The 11428-nt window shown below is 32.6% G+C and overlaps 1 pseudogene; it reads right to left on the bottom strand.

The window, feature by feature from the left end:
* Positions 1 to 1221: 1221 nt before the first annotated feature.
* On the bottom strand, positions 1222 to 5602 carry LOC131039989 ((R)-mandelonitrile lyase-like; annotated as a pseudogene).
* Between the last annotated feature and the right edge of the window lie 5826 nt (positions 5603 to 11428).

Genomic DNA, 11428 nt, shown 5'->3' with positions numbered 1-11428 from the left:
TCATTTTTGGTATCAATGGTTATGTGTGAAGTGTGTATGAGTGATTATGTCCAGTTTCACGTGTGTGGTTCAAGGATTTTTCCTCTGGAATATAGTAGAATATCATAACAGAGCAGTGTTGTAGTACTATGTATTTTGTTCTTAACCGGAACTGTTTCTGGCATCTATAGATGTTTCTTATCAGTTTAGACATTCCAATTATTATATGTAATATTTTGTAAGGCAGTGAGCCTTCTAGGGTTGTAGCCCTTATTGTAATTTGAGCAGTGTGCCTGAATGCATGTGCAGTCCCCTCATGTAATATTACTATACTTATAACAAGGTATATTAATATTGTGGGTCTCAATCCCACCATGATTTTTCCCTTTACTGGGTTTCCAAATAAAAATCTTGGTGTTATGGTGTTGTGGTTATTTGCTTTGTGTTTCTGCACTTTACGATCTTATTTAGTTTTTCTTAGTGGTTAAAGAATCAGATTTAGAATGTTAAAAATTGCAAAAGACTAATTCTCCCCCCCTCTCAGTGTTCCTTGATTCCAATAAACTTCACACTTCCCCTTAGTGGTTGTAGAGCTTCATTCTCTAGCAAATACTTTTGATAATTCCCCTTCTAATGTTCTTGTGTTGGGTACTCTTCCTAATAAAACTCTTTTAGAAATTATATATGTGTTTCAAGGTGAAATATAGAAAGAATTCATCCACAACAAAAGAAATTCAAGTCAATAATTGGAGAATTCTTCAATCACATGTTAAAAAGGATTGCACTTAGGGATTGTGGGAGGGGGTGGGGATTGTGAGGTTTGTTACTAAATAGCCATTAAATTTTTTGTTTATTTGAAAGAAATAGATTAGATAACATTCCTTTCTCCTTGATTTACCAGTCAAAGCACAATATTCCTTAATTTGAGGGGGATAATTTTTTAACAATATATTCACTTAACAAGAAAGGACACTTAATTCTCACTTGACTTAGTAAAAAAACCATTATTTATTTAGATAAAAAATAAATAAAATTGTGTCACAAACAATACCAAAAGACTGACCTTTTAAAAGTCCTCCATTCCAATATGAATGATCTATTATATTGTGTTATTCATTAAATTATTCCCTCTAAATACATGATTTCTTATCAAATATTCCATAATTATAATATCTTAATCATGCATAGAATTACACCCCATACATAATATTGATAAATCTATAGAAAAGGATTTGAAAAAAGTTATGAAGAGTAGAAAATTCTCCTATTTGATATAAAAGTTCCACGACCGTGTAGAATCTTCACTCCTATATACCTACAACTTTATTAGATTAATCAATAATGAAACTAATCATAACTATATAATCAAAACTAAAAACCAATTTGAGAAAGTCAAAAAGAAATACAACATTTTCATTTCACAATTACCTTCCAAGCATCATGGTGGTTGCTTGTGGATTAGTTCTAGGACTATCCTTGAAAGTTGAACCATCAACAACTCATAGACCAACAACACCTTTGAGAATGTACCTTTTGTCAATCACAGAACCAATATTACACCCTCCATGGAAATGCCACATGGTGTTGAGATTTTCAATGCAATACTTGCTCATGGCCATCTCATCTGATTTATTCTTAGGCAAAACTTTCCCAATGAAATGAAACTCACTTGCATTATTGGACTTTTCCTTAAAGGCAATTTTTTTAATTACTTTTGTTTCACACATGTTACCTAATACTATAAGCCCTTGTACACATTTTTGTAGATATTTAGGCTTAGAATAGTAGTTATAGAGAACAGAAGGATTGTCCTTGGGATCCTTGCTAATTAGACTTAGATTTCCTCTTGATAAGGGATAAGCTACTTTTACAAAGATTGCCCCACCAATGTCATTTTTAAAACTAGAGCTATTTGAGGCAACTTGCACTGCAAAGCTACTAGAATATATGTAGAGTTGAGAATCATTCAAAATACCTACTACTTGTATGCTAGAAATATTAAGTGGTATTGGGGATTGTAGTAATATCCTTGCACGAGGATTATCTTGGATCCCTTTCCCTACTGAAGGTACATGTTTTAGGACAGGTATATTTAATTTTTTGAGATGTTGGGAAGGGCCTATTCCACTTAGAAGCAAGAGTTGAGGGCTTCCTATACTACCTATCGACAAGATAACCTCACTATTATATGATGATTCATCAATTAATACTTGGTACAAACTACCATCAATAGAGTTTATGAATTCTACCCCATGAGCCATCAACTTTCCTACACCAATTTTGTAAACATAATCAAAATATAAATTTGTTTAAGTGCAAATAAAACTAAAAGAAAAAGATGTGAACAATTATTCACAAGTGAATTGACAATAATTTCCACTTCTTAATTGTAGTGAAATAACTCGAACAATAGAAGAATATTGTAGGAAATAGACTACAAATACTTGATAATAATATGTCACTTCAATGGGGCAGCCTCCTAATCCACTTTGAGAGGGATACCTCCAAGTATCTTCAATGAGAGCACAATTTGTAATCTAATGATCAAATAAGACTCACTACCTCCTATATATATCTTACTTATGTTTAACATGTCAGTGAAGTCAATTTAAATAACACGTGTAAGCCCTAAACTGGCCTAAATAACTAAATAATATAATAATATTAATATGTCTTAAAGGAAAGGACCTAGTAGTAGAGCATGTTTTAATAGTTGTTATACCATTTGTTAATTTAATGTCCAATATTTTAAACGATGTTGCATCAAAATAGTTGTGACCTTAAAGTTGCTAGTTTTGATGATGAGTACCCATAATTGAATGAAATGTATTTCTTGGATTTAGAAAGTAACAAATCATGTGATCTCACATCAACACACCAATAAAACATGTGGCAATACGATATTTTTAATAATGTTAAGAGGTCTATTTTTAGCTGCAAAATTGGTTTGTTTTGTTGATATTCTACCATGTTCAAATTGGTACTTTGCATAATGTCTAAACAATTGTTATTATTGCTAGTTGTGGGATATTTAGTTATTTTTGTTGTTGTTTTAGTGAAGAATTGATTTTGATATTGATGGCAACCTCTTTTCTTCCCTTTCATTGTAATTATTTTCATTCATTGCATTGTCTTCAAAAAAAAAAATGTTGCACCAATAGTTGCATGACTTTAAAGTTGCTAGGGTTGATGGTGAATACCCATACTTGAATGAAATCTATTTCTTGGATTTAAAAGTAAAAAATAATGTGATTTTACATCAATGCACCGATAAAACATATTTTAGTGTACAATTATTGGTCTAGCTTTTATTTTGGACCTTTTTGGGCACCTCAACTAAAAACATGTGTAACATCATGATATTTTTAATAATGTCACATGAATAATTGAGAATTTAAAGTTGTTAGTGTTGATAATGAGTACCCATAATTCAATGAAATGTCATTTATGGATTTAAGAAAAGTAACAAATCACGTGATGTTATATCGCTCAACAATAAAACATATTTAGTAGACAACTATTGCTCTAGCTTTTATTTTGGGCTTTTTTGGACACTTCTACAAAAGACATGTTGATATGGCATTATTTTTTATGCCATGACCATAAAACCTTATAAAAAATAGAGAACTTGACAAGTTACAAGCTACCATTAAAAAATTGTAGAAAGAAAGCTTCTTTTATAGTCTAAGATGCCTAGCAATCTATATATGAGTCATCCCCTACGCCTTGTAGGGGCAATAGTTGAGACTTTAAAGTTGTTAGTGTTGATAATGAGAACCCATAATTGAATGAAATATCAATTTTGGATTTTAAAAAAGTAACAAATCATGTGATGTTATATCACCCAACAATAAAACATATTTAGTAGACAACTATTGGTCTAGCTTTTATGTTGGGCTTTTTTGGACACTTCTACAAAAAACATGTTGATATGGCATCATATTTGATGACATGACCCTAAAACCTTATAACAAATAGAGAACTTGACAAGTTATAAGCTACTATTAAAAAGTTGTAGATAAAAAACTTCTTTTATAGTCTAGAATTCCTAGCAATCTATATATGAGTCATCCCCTACTCCTTGCAGGGGCAATAGTTGTGACTTTAAAGTTCTTAGTGTTGATAATGAGTACCCATAATTGAGTGAAATGTATTTTTTGGATTTAAAAAGTAACAAATCATGTAATGTCATATCACCCAACAATAAAACATATTTAGTAGACAACTATTGGTCTAGCTTTTATTTTAGACTTTTTTTTACATGTCTACAAATAAACATGTTGATGTGGCATCATATTTGATGGCATGACCCTTAAACCTTATAACAAGTAGAGAACTTGACAAGTAAGTTGTTGCTAAAAAGATTGATTCTTTTATAGTACACTATGCCTAGCGGTCAAAGATTCTTTTATAATCTACCTTGCAGAAGGCATCTCACTATACTACAAACGAGGGATACATATCTTACCCACTATGGAATTCGGACTTGTAACCTCTCTTTCAAGAACATAAGTTCTCCACCACTAGACCAACTCAGGCTCTATCATCTCCCCTAATAATTTGATCTTTCCACATAAAATTTTAAAAAGTACCTATCCCCTAATTAATAATTATCACAAACTGACTACTCAACTCTATGGGTCTTCCATGACAAAAAAACCAAAGAAAGATTTCTTTGAATAAAGCAAGAACATTGTATAATTACTCACCTGATGATGATTTGAAGAGAACTCTGGAAGCAGTAGCATTGAGCAGAACAACAATATTCTCTGGGTTTGCATACTTGAGCAGATCTGCAGCCGTATGCCGTTTGCCAGTCTTATCAAAAGTGGAAGCCCCAATCTTGGTGCCCTCCAAATGATCCACAGTGTACCCATTGTCAGGAAGCACTCCTGCTTCCAGAAGCCCTTCTTTTACAGCCGATGACCAGCGAGAAAGGGGTTCTGGTTCAAAAGCAATCATTTTCTCCACCCACACAAACGAATCATTCACCAGTTTCTCATCCCATCCCATTCTCTGATGTATTCCATGCTTGCCCTCCTGTAAAACCCAGCATTGATGGCAGTTCCGCCTCCCAAAACTCTACCTCTTTGAAGCTGCACTCCATCCTCGCTTACAAATCCCTGAGCTATGGAAGTGTATTTATCTGCTTCTTCTAATGCCTTGCGAAAAGCACTGGCGTTCTCAATGTCTGGATTCCCATAAGGAGATCCTCCTCTCTCCATTAATAAAACAGTGAAGTTTTGTGAGAGAGTTGCAGCCAGAGGAAACCCAGCTGTACCTCCTCCAACTATGATATAATCATATCTTCTAGCAGCTACTTTCTCAGCATCCACAGTCATAAATGGGTATGGATAGAACTGAGCACCTGCAATTTTTCACCATTAGATTGATCTTAAACCATAAAGCCATGATTTTTTCTCTCAGAATTCAAAAACAGATGCAACTGAGGCAAAGATGTGTAGCAACGTTATATTGAAATTTCCTTATCTTTTTGTACGAACCAGATGTGGGTGTCGCTGCCTGCATACTTGTCACGAATAGGAGGCATGGAATGAGGAGTAGAAGCTCCATTCTCGCTCAGAAAGCTCCTTATCTTTTTGTTGAAAAAGGCTTTGGCCATTCAGTCTTTTAATAATTGTGCAGGGCTAAAGGCTAGGGGAGAGGGGCAATATGGCTGGGGTGGGGTCTTCTTCTTCTTCCAGTATTTGTAATTATGTGAATAATAATTAAAGGTTTGTCAAAAATGGATTCTTATTATTAATTATATTATAATTTTTTAACAGAGGGTATTCCTGCAAACCAAATATATTAGAGTTTGTTAATTTCAAGGCAAACTCATAATTATTGGTAAATAAACCTAGAAAATAGTTTTTTTTTTTAATATAAAATATTATAATTATTTAATTTATATGTGTGATATATGATGTATTGGATTCATGTAAATAATATAATTATTGGTGTCACAATGTATATTTATTGAATTGCTTGGGAAAGGATCTTATAGTTAAATGTTTTCACAATGGTTATTTAGTTTCTTGAATGCACCAATGAGTAAGTTAGCCTCATACACCATCACTTATTCATTGTTGCAACCTAGGGGCTGGATAGTCACTTTCTTAACTTGGTGCCTCTGAAAAATCTTACATGGCAATTTCAAATCACTCCCAATATTTTATGCAACTTATTTGGCAAGCTCTTGCTTATAAGTAAGCTTTAAGGGTCACATCATAAAATATGATGTCATGATGTAATAGTTAATTACCTTAACTTGGTGCCTCTCAAAATCTTACATAGCAATTTCAAATCACTTCCAATTTCTTATTAAAACTTACTTGTCCAGTCTTTCGCTTATAAATAAGGTTTTTTGGGTGACATCATCAAATATGATGCCAAATCAACATGTTTTTTGTTGAGGTGTCTGAAAAGCCCCACTATCTTCCCTCAATCCCCCTTCTCCTCCTCTTAGAAAAAGAGTTAGACCAATAGTGTTATATTATTAAAATATTAGTGCTATATTATTAAAATATTGGACATTACATTAAATAAGTTATCACAACTATTAGAACATGTTCAATATTGGATCATTTTTATCTAATCAATTTTATTGAATATAAATTGTATTTTAAATAAAAATATGGCATTATATCCTGACTTCATCTCTTTTAAATGGTAAAGCCTTGCATTCAACAAGACTTGATTTTTGATGGACTCTTTAAGCATCTTACTGTAAGTTAAAAGCCAGTCATATTAATTTATTTTATAGTCATTAAAGTTAATCTCTCCTTAAAATATATATTAATTTATGTTAAAGTCATTAAAGTGAAAGAATTTATATGTATCCCTATGTTTGAACCCGTCGGTAAGATTCCAAAAGTATAGTGCGCCCATGTTTAAAATGACAAAATATTACCGTATTGCATAAAGATTAAATATAATATAACATATTATGTGGCTACAGCTTTCTGGGGCAAAAAGCTTTGCAACCAGTCTGTCGTGATTATGGAGAAAAACTTTATTGAAATTCTGGACACTTTCCAATCCTATCACTCTGCACTTTTTATTTGGCATAAAAAGTTTGGCGCATTCAAATTGTGACTGGATTTGTTGTGGTTTATTTGTCGTGGTGTGGGTCACCTTATGAGGTGGCGGTTCCTACGCTTAGCGACTGCATTTTAAAACAATTAAGAAGTATAAATTTTTTTCTATTTGAAAAATTGGGGGACATTTTAAAGCATAAGATAGAGTCTGGTGGTAAAGTTTTTATCAAAAGATTAGGTTTAGATGGGGACAAAGAACCTAAAATTCATATGGTTTTGATCCGGGTGTGAGCATCAATATTAACTAGCATCTTTATAAGAATATAAATAAAATATGTGAAAATATCATATTTATTCATTATTTCATTTAAAAAATTGTTATATTATTATGTAATAATTAATATTAAATTATTTTTATATTATGATATTGTAATTAATATTAAATTATTTAAAAGATATTATTATATCATTTTACTGTTATAATATTAGATTCATATAATTATTAAATTAAATGATTGAATGATAGAGTGGTAATTAGAGGAGAAAATAAATAAAATATATTTTTACTTTTATGTATTTACGTGTTATAAACACACCAAATTAAATGTTTCTTGTTTTTATTAACACACGTTTTTGCATTCATTATGTGAGTGTAATACGTCTTCAACAAAATTATGCTAATATTATTGGGATGCAAAGTTTGACTCTTCATTTCATCTTCCCATCTCTATCTCTTAGTCTTCTTCTGTTGAAGACTATGCTATATATACGAGGGTAAATCTCTATGTGAGTATGTTCCAATGAATAATAAAGATTAAGCTTGCTTTCTTGTGGATGTAGTCAAATTGGTGAACCATGTTAATACTTGTGTTTGTGTATAATTTATAAGTTCCCAATTTGTATAATTATTTAACCATTGGTATCAGAGCTTGTGAGATCTAGGGAGAGCAATCCAGGATTAAGAATAGGGTAGATGATAGCCATGCTAGAGGAAGAGGAGAAGCCTGTTAAAAATAAGGTTACGAAGGAGAGTAAAACAGTGGGGGAAAAGACTCCCACAACCATGGCAAAAATGGAACCCTAGCCATTCGAGAGGTAGGGGAAGCTTAAAATCAAGAGTATTAGTAGAAGCGGTTGCATGAGTAGTAGTTAAAGAATTTCAAAATGAATAAAGTGCATGGATCATTGGCCTAACGGGGAATGTGAGGGGTTGAACCCAAGGTCCCCAAGAAAGACAAGAAGATGTTCAGAGGTCATGCCCACAAATGCATGTAGTAAAACCAACACTTGGTTATGACCAACCTTAAATCACACATACTAAGCAACATATTAAGTCTAAAGGATGTCAGTCAACTCTAAGTGTTTAACACTTTTTAGTTTAGAATTCAAATCTTAGTGTGTGCGATTTAAGCCGTCTGTTTGGGGACTATCATGCTTGAATTTAAGAAATGGAAAAGTTCGGACTCTTCTGATCAATAATTGATTAGGTGTATTATGATGGAAGAAAATGAGTCAGATCTAAAAGTATACCTAATTTGTGAATGTTTTAATTGATGTGACAAATTTGCATTGCTCAACCTAGTTGTAGGTAGGGATCCACCATAGAAGTCAAAACCCTTTAATAGAGAGTTTGTTCTCTATGAGTGAATTGCGAAAATTGTGGAGTAACCGTTCACATTGTTTGGTAGTTGAAATTAAAGGAGAATTCATAGGCAGGATTTACATGTCTTCCTAGGAGTTTAAGCGTAAGTTTAAGGAAGATATCGGCGACAATGTAGGGCTTTCTGGCGGCTAAGAACGGCTTGCCAGTTGGTGAAGTGAATGCTTTCTGCACAGATGACCATTGACATTGATTTTTACTTTTATGGAGATATTATCTTTTATTTTACAAGCACCACAACGAGATTTGAAGAAGTGTGAAACTATCACGCTGGTGGTGCTGTACACAGAGTTCTTAACTAGTTGTTGACGAAAATCGATGGTGATGAGTTCTCACGGTATCAAATCTTTTTGGGGCATTTCCAGTATAGTTTGTCACCTACCGCATATCACGAATTTGTCTCTAGCATAAAGTTATATCAGTGGAACGTTGTCTCCTATATATTTCGATGTTGAGGAAACTTGAGCATTTGGATTTGTCATAATATCTCTTAAGCATTTGAATTTGTCTTTTAGATTTTATTTATGATGTCTATGAAGTTGACTACTCGTTGTAAATTGGCAAATTGGATTTAAGGTGGATATGGTGTTTGATTCAATGCATTATCTAGATGGATAATTCAGATGTTTATGCTAGATTTGTAATATGTTTATTTTGATATCATAAATAATTTTTTTAATGGGAGTTTACTATTTATTTTGGAAGTGACATTTTTGTTACCAAGAGGTGGTTATTTTCATGTGATTGGAGATGTTGATTCTTAGATGTCATGGTAGGCTCTTGATTCTAGATTAGAGCATTAGCATGATATACGCTTTCTTGGTAGGTTATGCTCTTTGGAGCATGTGGCATTCTTTTGTGGAGATGTTAGATCATGTTGTAATGTTGTGTTCCCAGGTTATGTAAAAGTGCAATGGAAGTTTTGATATTGGTCTTGTTGGTGCTCTTGGTATTGAGTATATTGGTCTTTTCTTGGAGAGCTTCATGATGGTGATATTATTTTATGAATCTTAACAACGGATTGATAATGGAGGTGCTCTTGAATACTAAGAGACTTAGGTGAAGCTAGAGTTCTCTTGGGATTAGGGAACATTTGTTACGATGGTTTCTTTATGAAGGTTTTAGCAAGAAGACCAAGGAGCCTACACATGGCAATAAACATGGGTTTATTATGGAGTCGGAGGATATTGTTCTTGGAGAAAGTCATTATGACTTGGTGTATCTTGGAGGAGCATTCTCACTCCCCACTCTTGGTCTACTTGGCAGATTTATCTCCTTGTCCAATTGAGTTTAGGAGATGTTTGAGTTGGTTCTTAGTTTCAAAATATTTTTGAGGTTGATCTTCCTTGTTTGCAAAGGATTAAATCCATGTTAGTTGGGTGTTGTTATGCTTTCATTTGGGGAGATAAAGGATATCATACTTCGCACAACCGAATACTTGGTGGTGTTGGTAGAAGGATGAGACATGGTTTGTATGGATGTTTCTTCCAAGATTTTTTTGAGGTCATCTATTGTTGTTGTACTTTATTAATTTTTAATAATTATATGTGGTCTTTTCACGAGGACTTGGAGGATATATCAAGTGAGATTTCGCAGCAAATTGGTTGCAGGTTGTAGATCATTGTGATTTGATTATTGCCACACCTTTTATGTTAGTGCTAATTGGTAAATTTGAGTTGTTCTGGTTGACATTGCTCATGCAATATGTGGACTGCTATATAAGAGCCTTCTATTTTTATCCCATAAACTAAACAAAATATGTAATAATGCAAAATTATCCACTTTGTACCTTCTTTTTTTATTATATCAAGGGTTATGCCTTCTTCTTCTATCTTTTACTACATCCAACTAGAATTACACATTTCTCACCATTTTAAATAATTATTCTATTATTTCGGCACTATTAGGAGCACTTGGCCTCTATTCAACCTTTTTGGAGGCACTTTGAATTTGGGTTTACTGTAAACTAACTTATATTAAATTATTTATCCACAAACCCCTTTACAAATTGCCTCAAAAATAGCTCTTTATTGATAAGTTTCCTTTATAAACTACCTCAAATGTGGTGATTTGTTAGAAGAATTACCTTCTTGATATTGAGGTAGAAGTTACTTTTCTTCATGATTGAAAATAGTTATTATTAATTCGCAATCATAGTGGATTCATGAATGAAGATTCTGGTTGATGATTATTTAACCATGTAGCTATATATAAAAGATAATAAAACTCAATTTATACATCAAACGAAAAAATGATCTTTATTAATTTAATCATGAAATTTTATTATAGTATGCCACACATGCTTATAATATGGGGCCTAAACCTTCATCGATACAGAGACATGATCAATGTGCAAATTATAAATTTCTTAGTTGAAATACAATACAATTGTCTTCAATATGCTACTAAACTCATAATTTTGATCTATAAGCTTCTACCACCAATTATCAACTATAATTATTTTCCTAGAGATAGAATTATATAGCGAATCTTCACATATAGAATGATATGCATAGCCCACAAAGGTAGTGCAAAGCTTGATCCAAGATGAAACATGTAGAAGAGAACATTCCAAAATGAATGTAATAAACAATAGGTATCAAATTTCGATGCGGTTCATAACATGAACCTAATGACTAATGAGCTTGGAAATGTATTAAAATGTTGTCACAAAGCTCTAGTGTATGTTAAACACTTGAAATAATGAATCTAAAATGGAACTCTAATATGCTTGAAAATGATTTTGGAA

Source organism: Cryptomeria japonica, chromosome 9 (genome assembly GCF_030272615.1).
Source record: "Cryptomeria japonica chromosome 9, Sugi_1.0, whole genome shotgun sequence".
Classification (NCBI taxonomy): domain Eukaryota; kingdom Viridiplantae; phylum Streptophyta; class Pinopsida; order Cupressales; family Cupressaceae; genus Cryptomeria; species Cryptomeria japonica.
The sequence above is the reverse complement of the archived record's forward strand: the minus strand, read 5'-3'. Positions and strand labels throughout refer to the sequence as shown.